General features: G+C 46.3%; 1 protein-coding gene across 1 annotated transcript in view; it reads left to right on the forward strand.

The window, feature by feature from the left end:
* LOC127445679 (collagen alpha-1(XVIII) chain-like) overlaps positions 1–12,609 on the forward strand; it is a 161,508-nt gene that overhangs the window by 40,318 nt on the left and 108,581 nt on the right. The window lies entirely within an intron of this gene.

Genomic DNA, 12,609 nt, shown 5'->3' on the forward strand with positions numbered 1-12,609 from the left:
GACACTAGGGAATGTCCCATATATGACAGAGCCCCCTCTTTAATATGCAGCTCCTGACAGCCAACACAGGAACATGAAAATAAAAAAGGGCAGACAAGGAGCGGGCTCTGTGGCCAGCATGGTGGTAAAACGAGCTGGAGACCAGGGCAGAGCCGGCAGACGAGCTGGAGACCCAGGTGGAGATCATGGACATGGGGACCAAGGATGTAGGCAGATAAAAAAGTCCTGTGTGCTTATACTCACGGAAGTTTCATCAAACCAGCCAATCAGAAAAAGTTTTCCAGTTTTGTGTGCAATGTGCATCAGACGTTAGAGCACAGACTGTGGGTGGTCCGTGAGTGTGCAGTCAGAGGCTGAGACTAGTGTGGAACAGTAACTAGTTACTGTTGAAAATGGTGTCTTACGAGTGCTTGTTCTGCCGCAGGCTTACATTAAGGGCGTCAGGTTAAGTGGATTGCCTCAAGATTTATTAAATAACATCTAGATTAACCATGAATTTATATGTAGTTATTATATATATTAGTCTTCAGTAATGTCTTCAGTATGTCATGCAAGTCTACACCCACAATGACCTGGAATAAAATGCCAAATGAAGTTTTTAAATTAGAGAATGAGTCAACTACGCTACCCTGGGAGATCCTCCCAGATAAATTTAAATAAAAACACAGGGGTTAACCAGAAAGATCACACAGGTTCGTTCTACACAAAGGGCAGAAGACGTGGGGCCAGTTATAAAAACAGAACATCTTTATTCAATACAACAACAAATTAAATGGATAAAATTCTTTAAGCCAATAAAGCAGCAACATTAACAGTTGCACATGTAATATTGGAATAAAGTCACTGGTTTTCCATCCACATGCATACTTTATACACCGATCAGGCACAACATTAAAACCACCTGCCTAATATTGTGTAGGTCCCCCTGGTGCCACCAAGATTCTATTCTTCTCACCACAATTGTACAGAGCGGTTATCTGAGTTACCATAGACTTTGTCTGTTCGAACCATTCTGGACATTCTCTGTTGACCTCTCTCATCAACAATGCATTTCCAGGGGGCCTGGGTAGCTTAGTAAGTAAAGACACTGACTACGACCCCTGGAGTCGCAAGTTTGAATCCAGGGTGTGCTGAGTGACTCCAGCCAGGTCTCCTAAGCAACCAAATTGGCCCGGTTGCTAGGGAGGGTAGAGTCACATGGGGTAACCTCCTCGTGGTCGCTATAATGTGGTTCGCTTTTGGTGGGGTGCGTAATGAGTTGTGTGTGGATTCTGCAGAGAATGGCGTGAAGCCTCCACACGTGATAAGATGCGCGGATTGACGGTCTCAGACACAAAGGCAACTGAGATTCGTCCTCCGCCACCCGGATTGAGGCGAGTCATTATGCCACCATGAAGACTTAGAGTGCATTCGGAATTGGGCATTCCAAATTGGGGAGAAAATGGGGAGAAAATACAAAAAAAACAATGCATTTCCATCCGCAGAACTGCCGCTCACTGGGTGTTTTTGTTTTTGCCATAATTCTGAGTCAATTCTAGAGACTGTTGTGTGTGAAGATCCCAGGAGATCAGCAATTACAGAAATACTCAAACCGGCCCGTCTGGCACCAACAATCATCCATGCGATTATCTAATCAGCCAAACATGTGGCAGCAGTGCAGTGCATACAATCATGCAGACACCGGTCAGGAGCTTCAGTTAATGTTCACATCAACCATCAGAATTGGGAAAAATGTGATCTCAGTTATTTGGACAGTGGAATGATTGTTGATGCCAGATGGGCTGGTTTGAATATTTCTGTAACTGCTGATCTCCTGGGATTTTCATGCACAACAGTCTCTAGAATTTACTCCGAATGGTGCCAAAAACAAAAAACATCCAGTGAGCGGCAGTTCTATGGATGGAAATGCCTTGTTGATGAGAAAGGTCAACAGTAAAAGGCCAGATTGGTTCGAACTGACAATGTCTACAGTAACTCAGATAACCGTTTTGTACAACTGTGGTGAGAAGAATAGCATCTCAGAATGCTATTCTGAGATGCGGGTTGGTGCTGTTTAGGCGGCACGAGGGGGACCTACACAATATTAGGCAGGTGGTTTTAATATTGTGGCTGATCAGTGTATACTTGTACTGTATGCAGTGGTTGATTTGTACAAACATTTCCAGGGGGATGGTGGGGTGGCTTCGCGATCAGTATTGATTTAATTTAATGCATGCTTTTGTCGTAATTTTTTAACTGTGACAACCTTTACATCATTAGAAAGGTGCACTCCAGCTTTGATATTTCCTCAAAGTTTTACAATATCAATGTTACAGTGAGAGTAATTGTTTTTGTTTTTTTTGTCAGCATATCAAAACATCAAAACTACAGTTATAAAAATGTAATAAATACATTTACATTTAGTCCTTTAGCAGACACTTTTATCAAAAGCAACTTACAAATGAGAAAAATAGCAAGCAATTTGTCATACAAAGTCAACAATATCTGCAGTATTGCACTGCTAAGTTCTGGAGTAGCTGGAGTAGTATTGAAGCTAGCGCAGAAGAAAGAGACAGACAAGGAAAGCTTTTTTATTATTATTATTAAATAAAAATTGCATGTGGATTGGTTAAATGCTTGTGGAATAGATGTGTTTTCAGCTGGATCTTGAATGTTGAGATGGTTTCAGCAGATAGTGTGGTGGTTGGAAGCTAATTTCACCACAGAAGAACAGAGAAAGTGAATGATCATGTAATGGACTTTGTGCCTATTTGTGATGGGACCACCAGGCGCTGCTCATTCATTGACTGTAGAGAGCGAGTCGAGGCATAGACCTGGAGGAGTGAATTGAAGAGGGTGCTGTTCCATTGGCTGTTGTAAAGGTCAGAGTCAAAGCCTTCATTTTGATAAAGGCAGCTACAGACGTGAGCCCTCTTTGGTTGATTGAATGTGTTTATGTGTGTAGTAAAGTTAAGCTGTTCATCAACCAACATTCCCAAGTTCCGGTCTGTCCTTGTTGCTTTTTGTATTGTTGAACCAAGATGAATAGTAAGGTTGTGGTCAACAGATGGGTTGGCTGGGATCACTAGGAGGTCTGTCTTAGCAAGGTTGAGATGAAGATGGCATTCCTTCATCCAGACCAAGATCTCAAAGAGGCAGGCAGAGATACGAGCTGAGACGGTGGGGTCATCAGGCTGGAACGACAGCTGCGTATCATCTGCATAGCAGTGGTATGAAAAGCCATGTGCCTTAATGATCGGTCCGAGTGATTAAGTGTAGATTTATGCTATGTTCCATTTGTCTCGGAAGTCAGAGCTCCGAGTTATTTTCTGAGTTCCGAGACCAGAACTGACAAATGGAACGCCCCCCGATGTCAGAAAGTTGGACGAACTCAGAGGACCCCGAGTTCAGAAAGCAAGATGGCTATGAAGAGCATCGACTGTAGTATGCTGTGGGTTTCAAGTTTTTTTTTTAGCACTTTTGTCTTTTTTGTGTCCAATTTAGTAAGTTGTATACACAATACTGCATTACCGTTGCCTATAGGCATGTTGCTATGATCCTGTTATACGTGAATTACCGCATAATGTGTTGTTTATAAACTGGTACAGCTAAAATTGGCTAGGTCGCTGCTGCTAACAACAACAACGGTCGCTGCTGCTACAAGAAAATGGTCAGTGTTGCTACAACAACACTGCCTAACGATACAAACCGTAAAACCGTTTACACATAACACAGTTTGGCAAATTTATATTGCAAATATACATTTGTACTTCCATAGGGCATTGCCCTTTTTTTACACCGCTGGTTCGATTAAAATGTGGTTAACATGTTTTGATACAATCAAATGCTCGGAAACATTAACATACCTTTTCCGCTTTCTGTCATCTTCCTCGAGGTCTCTTAGGTGAAGGGCATACTTATTTTGTAGCTCTCTGTACTCCAAAAGAGCTAGTGCAACAATTACTTTCCTGGAGGTGTCCATCTTTTTTTCCGACTTGTCATGTTGTGTGTAAAAGGAACGCATCCATCTCGGATTTCTTGTTTTTTTTAACGGATATGATGTCGATCCAAGTCCCAAGCTCTGACTTCCAAGACAAATGGAATGCGGCATGAGAAAAGGAAGGTTCCAAGCCCTGATCCCTGAGGAACAACAGTAGTTAGCTGGTGTGACTTAGATACCTCTCCTCTCCAGGAGACCGTGAAGGATCTGCCTGTGAGGTATGACTTCAACCATCCAAGCACTGTTTCTGTGATTCCCAGGTCCGGAATGTACCAATTCAAAGGTGTAAACTCCCTTTAGTAAAAAAACATGCAAAAGAACATTTATACCAAAAGTGTGCACATTTAGAGAAATATTGAAGGATTCTCATTTGTTTACTTAGCATTTCTTCAAAAAGAATTGTCAGGGGATTCAAGATGGCAGCTTAGAGAATAGTTTGAGTTTTGCAGATGCTCCGCACCATTTTATCTTTGCATCGGTATTTGTTAATAGAAACACCTGTCGTTTCATATTTCTTTGTTGTATGTAATAATATGAGCTTGGACACCTATTTTTCAAGACAATATGACAGCATGCTGCAAAGAAACACAAAAAATTCCAGCAAGTCAGAACCAGAGCTTAGCCGACATGCCAAAGAGGATAACACTGCGGCTAGCGATTCAAGCCCTCATGACCCTGCACTTCATTGCGCGATCTCCGAGATTACGGACAATATTACGAAGGTGATTGATGACAAATTGAGTCTGCTCACACAAATGTTACAGCACCACAGTGAAAAACTGGACAATCATGAGAAACAGATCTTGGAAGCAGAGAATCGGATCTCCGCCATGGAAGATGCAGCCCCGGTCGGGGGTAAGATAGGGACCCTACAGGGACAAGTGCATGAGATGATGGAACATATCAACGACTTAGAGAACAGGGGGAGAAGGAAGATCATACGTTTTGTCAGGCTTCCTGAAAATTTCGAGGGCTCTTGTCCAGTCAAGTTTTTTGAGATGTGGCTGTTGGAATCTTTGAACATTCTAACAGAAATCAGGGAGGAGAAAGACTGAGAGGGCCCATCGTGTTGCAACTGCTAAACCGGGATCTCAGCACTCCTGTGCTGTTCTGGTGAGATTTCATAATTATCTGGATAAACAGAGGGTAATGACAGCAGCAGGGGACCTCGGAGATGGGGCGCTCATGCATAGCAATTCGAGGGTGATTATTTTTCAAGACTTCGCCTCCGCTACTCTGCACAAATGCTTTAACGAGGTAAAGAAACGCCTGAAAGCTGTTGTTGCAACTTATGAACAGCTCTACCCTGCTTTGCACAAAGTCATGCATAGTGGGATTACAACCGTGATTCATGACCCATCTGAAGTGGACAAATACCTGGTGGCTTTTGAACTTACACCTCCAACTGACTGGGTGAGACTTTATTCCTGAAAAAAGGTCAGTGTTTGTGTCTGATTCATTTCCATTACAATCAGTCTAGCTTGGACAAGTCATTTGTCTGACAGGCTATTTATCTATTCACTGAATTCTAAACATGAACATATCTGGTGCATTTCTGCCAACTGAGTTTGCACTGTATACAAATGTATTTATTCTCCTGATTTTTGTTGTTAAAGATTCCCCTGCACACCTAGTTAAGTCTCTGTGACTACACTGGTGTCAATGCTTGACTTAGTAAGTCTAAGTGAAGAGTCTTTGGTTTGTTGTATTGTAGTTTTTTGTTGTTGCTCTGCACACGTTTTACTTCTGTGCTTTCCATTTCATGGAAGGTTTTTTGTGATTGGAACATGCCTTACATCTTTTTTTAAGACATATCTCTTAAGTTGTGCTCTTGGAATGTTAATGGGATACACAAACATGGAGGAGAGGTTTTGACAGCTATTAGAGGCCTAAAATCTGGGAAAGCTCCTGGCCTAAATGGACTGAGTAGTGAATTTTACAAGGAGTTTCAGGACATTCTAGTTGACTCTCTCTTGACCATGTATAATCATTCTTTAAGCAAAGGTATCCTTCCACCTACCTTACGAGAAGCAACTATCTTTTTGATACTAAAGAAGGGTAAGAAGCCTGAGGAGTGTGCCTCATACAGGCCCATTTAGCTTTTGAGTACCGATTTGAAGATTCTTTCTAAAATACTTGCTTCACGGCTTGAAGGCTTAATTCCTCAGCGATCAAACAGGTTTTATTAAGGGCTGTAGATCTAGTAATAATTTTCAAAGATTGTTAAATTGTATTCAAGCCTCTCCTCTTCTGCTAGATTTCCTAGAAACATCATATTGACAAGGATTTATTTTGCTACCTACAGATAAGAAACTTTTTTCAAAAGGACACTATGTTTATTTCTCAAGTAAATTTCTCACAAATAGAAAGGCAGCTCTTTTTGTCGCACCCAATCAGATCTATAAGTCTTTTTTACCTGGTGCTGGCTGAGTATACCAACATCTCCATTCAGCATTTAAAAACTAAATGGTATAGGAAGCTTAATGTTCAGATAACAAATGATGAATGGGACATGGCTTGGGAGAATATAAAGACATTGAGCGTGTGTAACAACGTAAGAGCCATTCAACTTAAAATTCTCCATAGGATTCATATTTCTCCTTCCCGGCACAGTAAATTCAGGGCCGACTTTACCCCCTAAATGTGAGAGAAATAGGAAGTCTTACCAACTGTCTATGGTCCTGTAATAAAGTAAAGAGGTTCTGGCAGAATATTTCTAGAGAACTGAAGAAAATTCAGGGCATCACTATGGGATTAGACATGTTGTGTTTTTTATTAGGAGTATCATCCATGATGGGCTTCAATAAGTACCAAGAGAAGCTTTGTAATGTCATAACATTCTGTGCTAGAAAATGTATACTTTTACGATGGATTTCAGATAGAGCCCAAACTTAAAATCTGGGAGCAAACTATGCTTGAGGATGTGGCATTAGATCATCTGACTTGCTTGTTGCATCACAATGACAACGTATTTCAAAAAACCTGGGAACCATTTTTTATGTATATAGGTCTCGATATTTCTAATATTTTGTCAAGAGGATTTCTGTAGTTGGTACCAGAGTTGTGTATTTTATTTTACTTTATCTTATTATGTATGTGTATGTATGTGTGTATGTGTATTTATTTTATGTCAATGTACTGACCTGTTTCTCTCTTTTTTGTTGTTGTTTTTTCCTTCACCCCCACCCCCTCTGAATTGTTTTCGTGTAAGCTACTAAATTAATACTCTTTTGGTTGGAAAATGGCTTTACCTGCAGCAGTCGTTCACAAGCTGCACATATGTGAACTTAATGAAGACTTTCTTTATCACTGGTAAATGACAGGATGCATTTGCAGGTTAGGTTTCTATTGATTGTACATAAACAACCACTGCAAGCAGCATTATCATAGTTTTCTGTGTTTTAAAGTATTCTGTAAGCATGTTGGCAAGTGAGAAATTGCTCTAAATTATTCATCAGCACTCATGAGGTTTCCGAGTCATTTAGATTGAATTGCGAAACGATTCAGACCGCTTCGCTTTTGTGACCAGGGTCAGACTGGCCATCGGTAGCGTCGGGACTTTCTTTTCTTTTTGGAACTGGTTTGTGTCCATCAACTGGAAATATGCTAACTTTCATGAGCACATACGTAGCCCCTCTTCACAAGCCATTCTTGAGATTCACCTTCAAGGGAACTGCTACCAGTTCAAAGTCCTGCCCTTTGGTTCTACCCTTAGGCTAAGCGGTGTTCGCGTTATGAATTACCTCAATGACTGGTTACTTTTAGCACAGTAAGAGGAACACAGAGCTTGCAAACACAGAGACCTGTTGCTTTCACATTTGGAGCATTTGGGACTCAAAGTCAACTGGTCGAAGAGCTTGTTCATGCCCAGTCACCAGATCTCATTCCTGGGAGTGAATCTCGACTAAGTTTCTATGATGGTGCACCTGACAGAAGAACGCATTCATTCCATTCTTGAACACATTCAAGCTGATAAAAAAAAATTCCGATGTAACTTATTAAACGGTGCCTGGGCCTCATGGCCTCCGCAGCAGTGGTCACTCCGCTGGGACTACTGTGAATGAGACCTCATCAGTGCTGGCACAGATCGAAGGTGCCTCATCATTCATGGTGACATGGTCGCTTGCGTCTTGTGGTATCACGCCACTGTCTAACCGCGTTAACCATTTGGAAAATGTCATGGTTACTTGTGTAACCTCCATTCCCTGAGATGTTGTGTCGATGTAGTGACACTAGGGGTCACTCTTGGGAGCCTGAGACACCTCTGGTCTTTGATAAAAGGGCAATGAAAATTGTCGAGTGGTATTTGCATGCCACTCCTCCGCACATACGGGTATAAAAGGAGCTGGTATGCAACCACTCATTCAGGTTTTATGCTGAGGAGCCAATATAAGGTCCGGCCATTTCAGGGGGTAGTTCAGCATTGTGGCAGGAGGGACACAACGTCTCGTTCCCTCCATCAGGGAACGGAGGTGACACAAGTAACCATAACATTCCCTATCTGTCACTCACTCGACGTTGTGCCGAGGGCTGAAAAGACGGTGACAGACTGGTGTGATGACCATGCAATGTGTCCCGTGGTGCCATGCCCATCTCAGGACTCGAGTCTGGAACCAGTGCTGAAGCGGTCTCATATGCATCAACCCGAGCAGGGTGGCCACCACCGCAGATGCCATATGCCCCAGGAGCCTCTGAAAAACGGCTTCAAACAGGCCAGCACCGACTGAGCATGCTCGTTCGTAAGGCACGCCGTCAAGGAGTCCAACACCAAACTGAGAAAAGAGATGCTCTGAACCGGGAGGAGCTTGCGCTTTTCCCAGTTGACCCGAAGCCCTAGTCGGCTGAGGTGTGAGAGCACCAGGTCCCTGTGTGCGCACAACATGTCTTGAGAATGAGCTAGGATTAGCCAGTTGTCAAGATAGTTGAGAATGCGAATGCCCACCTCCCTTAACGGGGCAAGGGCAGCCTCTGTGACCTTCGTAAAGACACGAGGAGACAGGGACAGGCCGAAAGGGAGGACTTTGTACTGATACGCCTGACTCTTGGACGCAAACTGCAGGAAGGGTCTGTGTCGAGGAAGGATCGAGACGTGAAAGTACGCATCCTTCAGATCTACTGCCGCAAACCAATCTTGATGCCGGACGCTCGCCAGAATGCGTTTTTGTGTCAGCATCTTGAACGGGAGTCTGTGTAAAGCCTAGTTCAGAACTCACAGGTCCAAGATTGGCCGCAACCCACCGCCTTTTTCGGTATGATGAAGTAGGGGCTGAAAAACCCCTTCTTCATCTCGGGTGGAGGGACAGGTTCTATCGCGCCCTTCTGTAGGAGGGTAGTGATCTCCGTGCAAGGTAGCAGTGTTTTCGTCCTCCACCAAGGTGAAGTGGACACCGCTGAACCTGGGCGGACACCCGGCGAAGTGAATCGTGCAGCCGAGTCGGACGGTCCGGACCAGCCCTCGCGACGGATTGGAAAGCGCAAGCCATGCGTCCAAGTTCCGCGCAAGGGGGACCAAAGGGACAACGTCATTGGACGTACCGGCAGGTGGGACCTCGCGGCGGGGCAGAGCTCGAGATGCCACACCACGTCGTGGCCATGCTGAGTCTAAGGACATCGAAGCACTTACCTGGCTCCTTGTTACCACCCCTGGAACAGCCTGGGATGGGGGAGGAAGAGGCCTGTCCTCGTGACCCGTGGAGACTGTCACATCAGGGGCAGATTTGTGCCACAGCTGGGTGCTCAGGGGCAGGAGACCGCCGCTGGAGCGCCAAACTTGCCAAATAGAGTTGTGGACGGTTGTCGTGATGACGGCCGTGCACACCAGATATGTGACCCAGGGAACAAGGAAACCGCTCTTGCTGAGCTCTTGAGTACTGCAGCCACTTGGGCATGCAGCGCAATTAAATTCAAAAGGTAACAAAAAGATGGAGAGATCTACTTACCAGCTCCAGAGTAGCGGGTTTCGTTGTCCCTGGGTCGCCCGTCTCAAGGGTGCTCTGGAGCCTTTCACGGGTTCTGGGCAGCCGCGAGACAGGTGGCGTCTGCTTCCTGCGGTGGGCTCCATGCCGGGGCCGGGCCGAAGGGGCGGGCTGCAGCTGAGCCGGTGTAGTCACCGCAGGGGGACGCCCTTGGTGATGAGTAGACGGGGTGCGGGATCTTGAGCCGCGCCGGGGCAGGATATGCCGGCCAGCATCCATCTACTGCTCCACCATCGAAAACTGCTGGGCAAAGTCCTCGATGGTGTCACCAAATAGGCCTGCCTGGGAAATGGGGGCAGCAAGGAATCGTGTCTTGTCGGCCTCGCCAATCTCGTCCAGGTTGAGCCAAAGGTGGCACTCCTGGAACACTAGTGTGGCCATCATCCGCCCAAGAGACCGCGCCGTGACCTCCGTCGCTCGGAGAGCGAGGTCGGTCACCGAGCGCAGTTCCTGCATCAATCCCGGGGCGGAACTACCCTCGTGCTGTTCCTTTAGCGCCTTGGCGGACTTGCAGGAGAGCCATGGCATGCAGGGTGGAGGCGGCTTGTCCAGCGGCATCATAGGCCTTGGCCATCAGAGACGACGTAAACCTACAGGCCTTGCTTTGGGCACCCGTGCCAGGTGGCAGCGCTCTGCGGGCATAGGTGCACCGTGAGCGCCTTTATCCACAGGGGGATTGCCGAATAGTCCTTGGCCGCCCCACCATCGAGGGTAGTGAGGGCAGGGTAGCTGAAAAGATCGGGACCGGGCAGTAAAAAGTGCCTCCCCTGACCTTGTCAGCTCTTCATGCACTTCCGGGAAGAAAGGAAAGGGGCAGGGCGTGGCTTTGAGCGGCGCCGCGATGCCCAGGAACCAATCACCGAGCCACGAGGGTTCAGGGAAGAGCAGTGATTTCCAATCTAGCCGACGCTCATGGCTGCCCGGGAAAGCATGTCATCATCTCCGCATCAGCCTGTGTCTGGGCAATCATCCCCGAAGGGAGGAGCCCAGCTGAGGCTTCCGACTGGACGAGCCCACTCTCCGATGCTGCGCTCGAGAGCTCATCACTTTCGCGGGCTCCGAATAAGAGGTCGAACTCGCCGTGAGACAAGCCGGCGGACTCATCCGGAAGCCTGATCGGGGCAGACGAGTGTGCTGGGGAATGGGAGGTCCACGGGGGGATAGCCGGTGGAGGCGGTCCCATTGGGGTCCCCAAATCGCCCCCAGTGCTAGCCGCGCTGGCCTCATACCCATGGGTAAAATGACCGAGGCGGGAAGCCTCTGGGGTGGCTTGCTTTCTTACGAAGGCAAGCTGCGACCGCAACGTTGCCATGGACATATTCTCGCAATGAGAACATGACCATCCACGAATGCTGTCTCCACGTGAGCAGTGCCCAGACGTGAAAAACAGTGATCGTGCCGTCAGAAGGCGAGAGATAATGAGCGCAACCAGGAATAACACACAATCGGAAAAGCATCTTTAGAAAGATGCGTCTTTTAGAGAAATATACACTTTTAGAGAAATATACTCTTTTATTTCTGCCGAAGCGCCCAGGGGCATTCTCTGCAGTGCACCAGTGCAGAGGGGGGAGAAGCCGCTGAAATGCGCCGTCAGATCCAGCAGAGGTGAATGAACAGTAGTATTCAGCTCAGTGAGCATGACCGTTCGGCTCTGAAGAGAAAATCTGAATGAGTGGTTGCATACTAGCTCCTTTTATACCCGTATGTCCGGGGGAGTGGCATGCAAATACCACTCGCCAATTTTCATTGGCCTTTTATCAAAGACCAGAGGTGTCTCGGGCTCCCAAGAGCAACCCCTAGTGTCACTACATCAACACAACGTCGAGTGAGTAACAGATAGGGAACTGCCACGTTCTACCAGATGGGCGGGGCACTCGGTCAAGTGTGTAGACGCAAAGTGGTCATGATAGACATGTCAACCCAGGGCTGGGAAGCCCTGTGCGACAGAAGTCCGGCTTTTGGCACCTGGACAGATACACAAATGACCTAGCACATAAATTGCCTGGAACTACATACTGTATTTCTAGCAATGATGGCTTTACGGCCCGCTGTCCAGGGTTTTAATGTCCTGATCCGAACTGGCAACACAGCAGTTGTGGCATACATAAATCGCCAAGGGGGAGTTTGATCACACCCAATAATGAACTTGCTGCTTCAGCTTCTTCTCTGGTGCAAGAAACATCTCCTATCGATACGTGCAACACATGTTCCAGGTCACCAGAACCGCAGTGCAGACTTGCTCTCGTGACAGGGCATTATACAAGGAGAATGGAGACTTTGCTCAAAGACAGTTCTGATGATATGGATCAGTTTGGGGAAGCCGAAATAGATCTATTTGCATCACCAGAGACAACACATTCCCTGACTCATGCTTCGCTGAGTCTGAATGCTCTAGCCCACAAATTGCCAAGGTGACGCAAGTATGCATTCCCTCCCGTCCACTTCAAGTATTGTGAAACATTCAGGAGGACAAGGAAACTTCACTGTTGGTTTCACTGATTGGTGTGTCTTGAGGCGAGGATCCTGTATAAAGCACTGGCAGCTCATACTTCACTTTCTGCATGAGCGCTTGGACACGGGTCTTACCCCGTCTATGCTTAAATGTCACTGTCATAGCAACCAGACACATCCCAGTGGGCGGTCTGTCAGTAGGCA

This window comes from Myxocyprinus asiaticus, chromosome 9 (assembly GCF_019703515.2).
Source record: "Myxocyprinus asiaticus isolate MX2 ecotype Aquarium Trade chromosome 9, UBuf_Myxa_2, whole genome shotgun sequence".
Lineage (NCBI taxonomy): Eukaryota > Metazoa > Chordata > Actinopteri > Cypriniformes > Catostomidae > Myxocyprinus > Myxocyprinus asiaticus.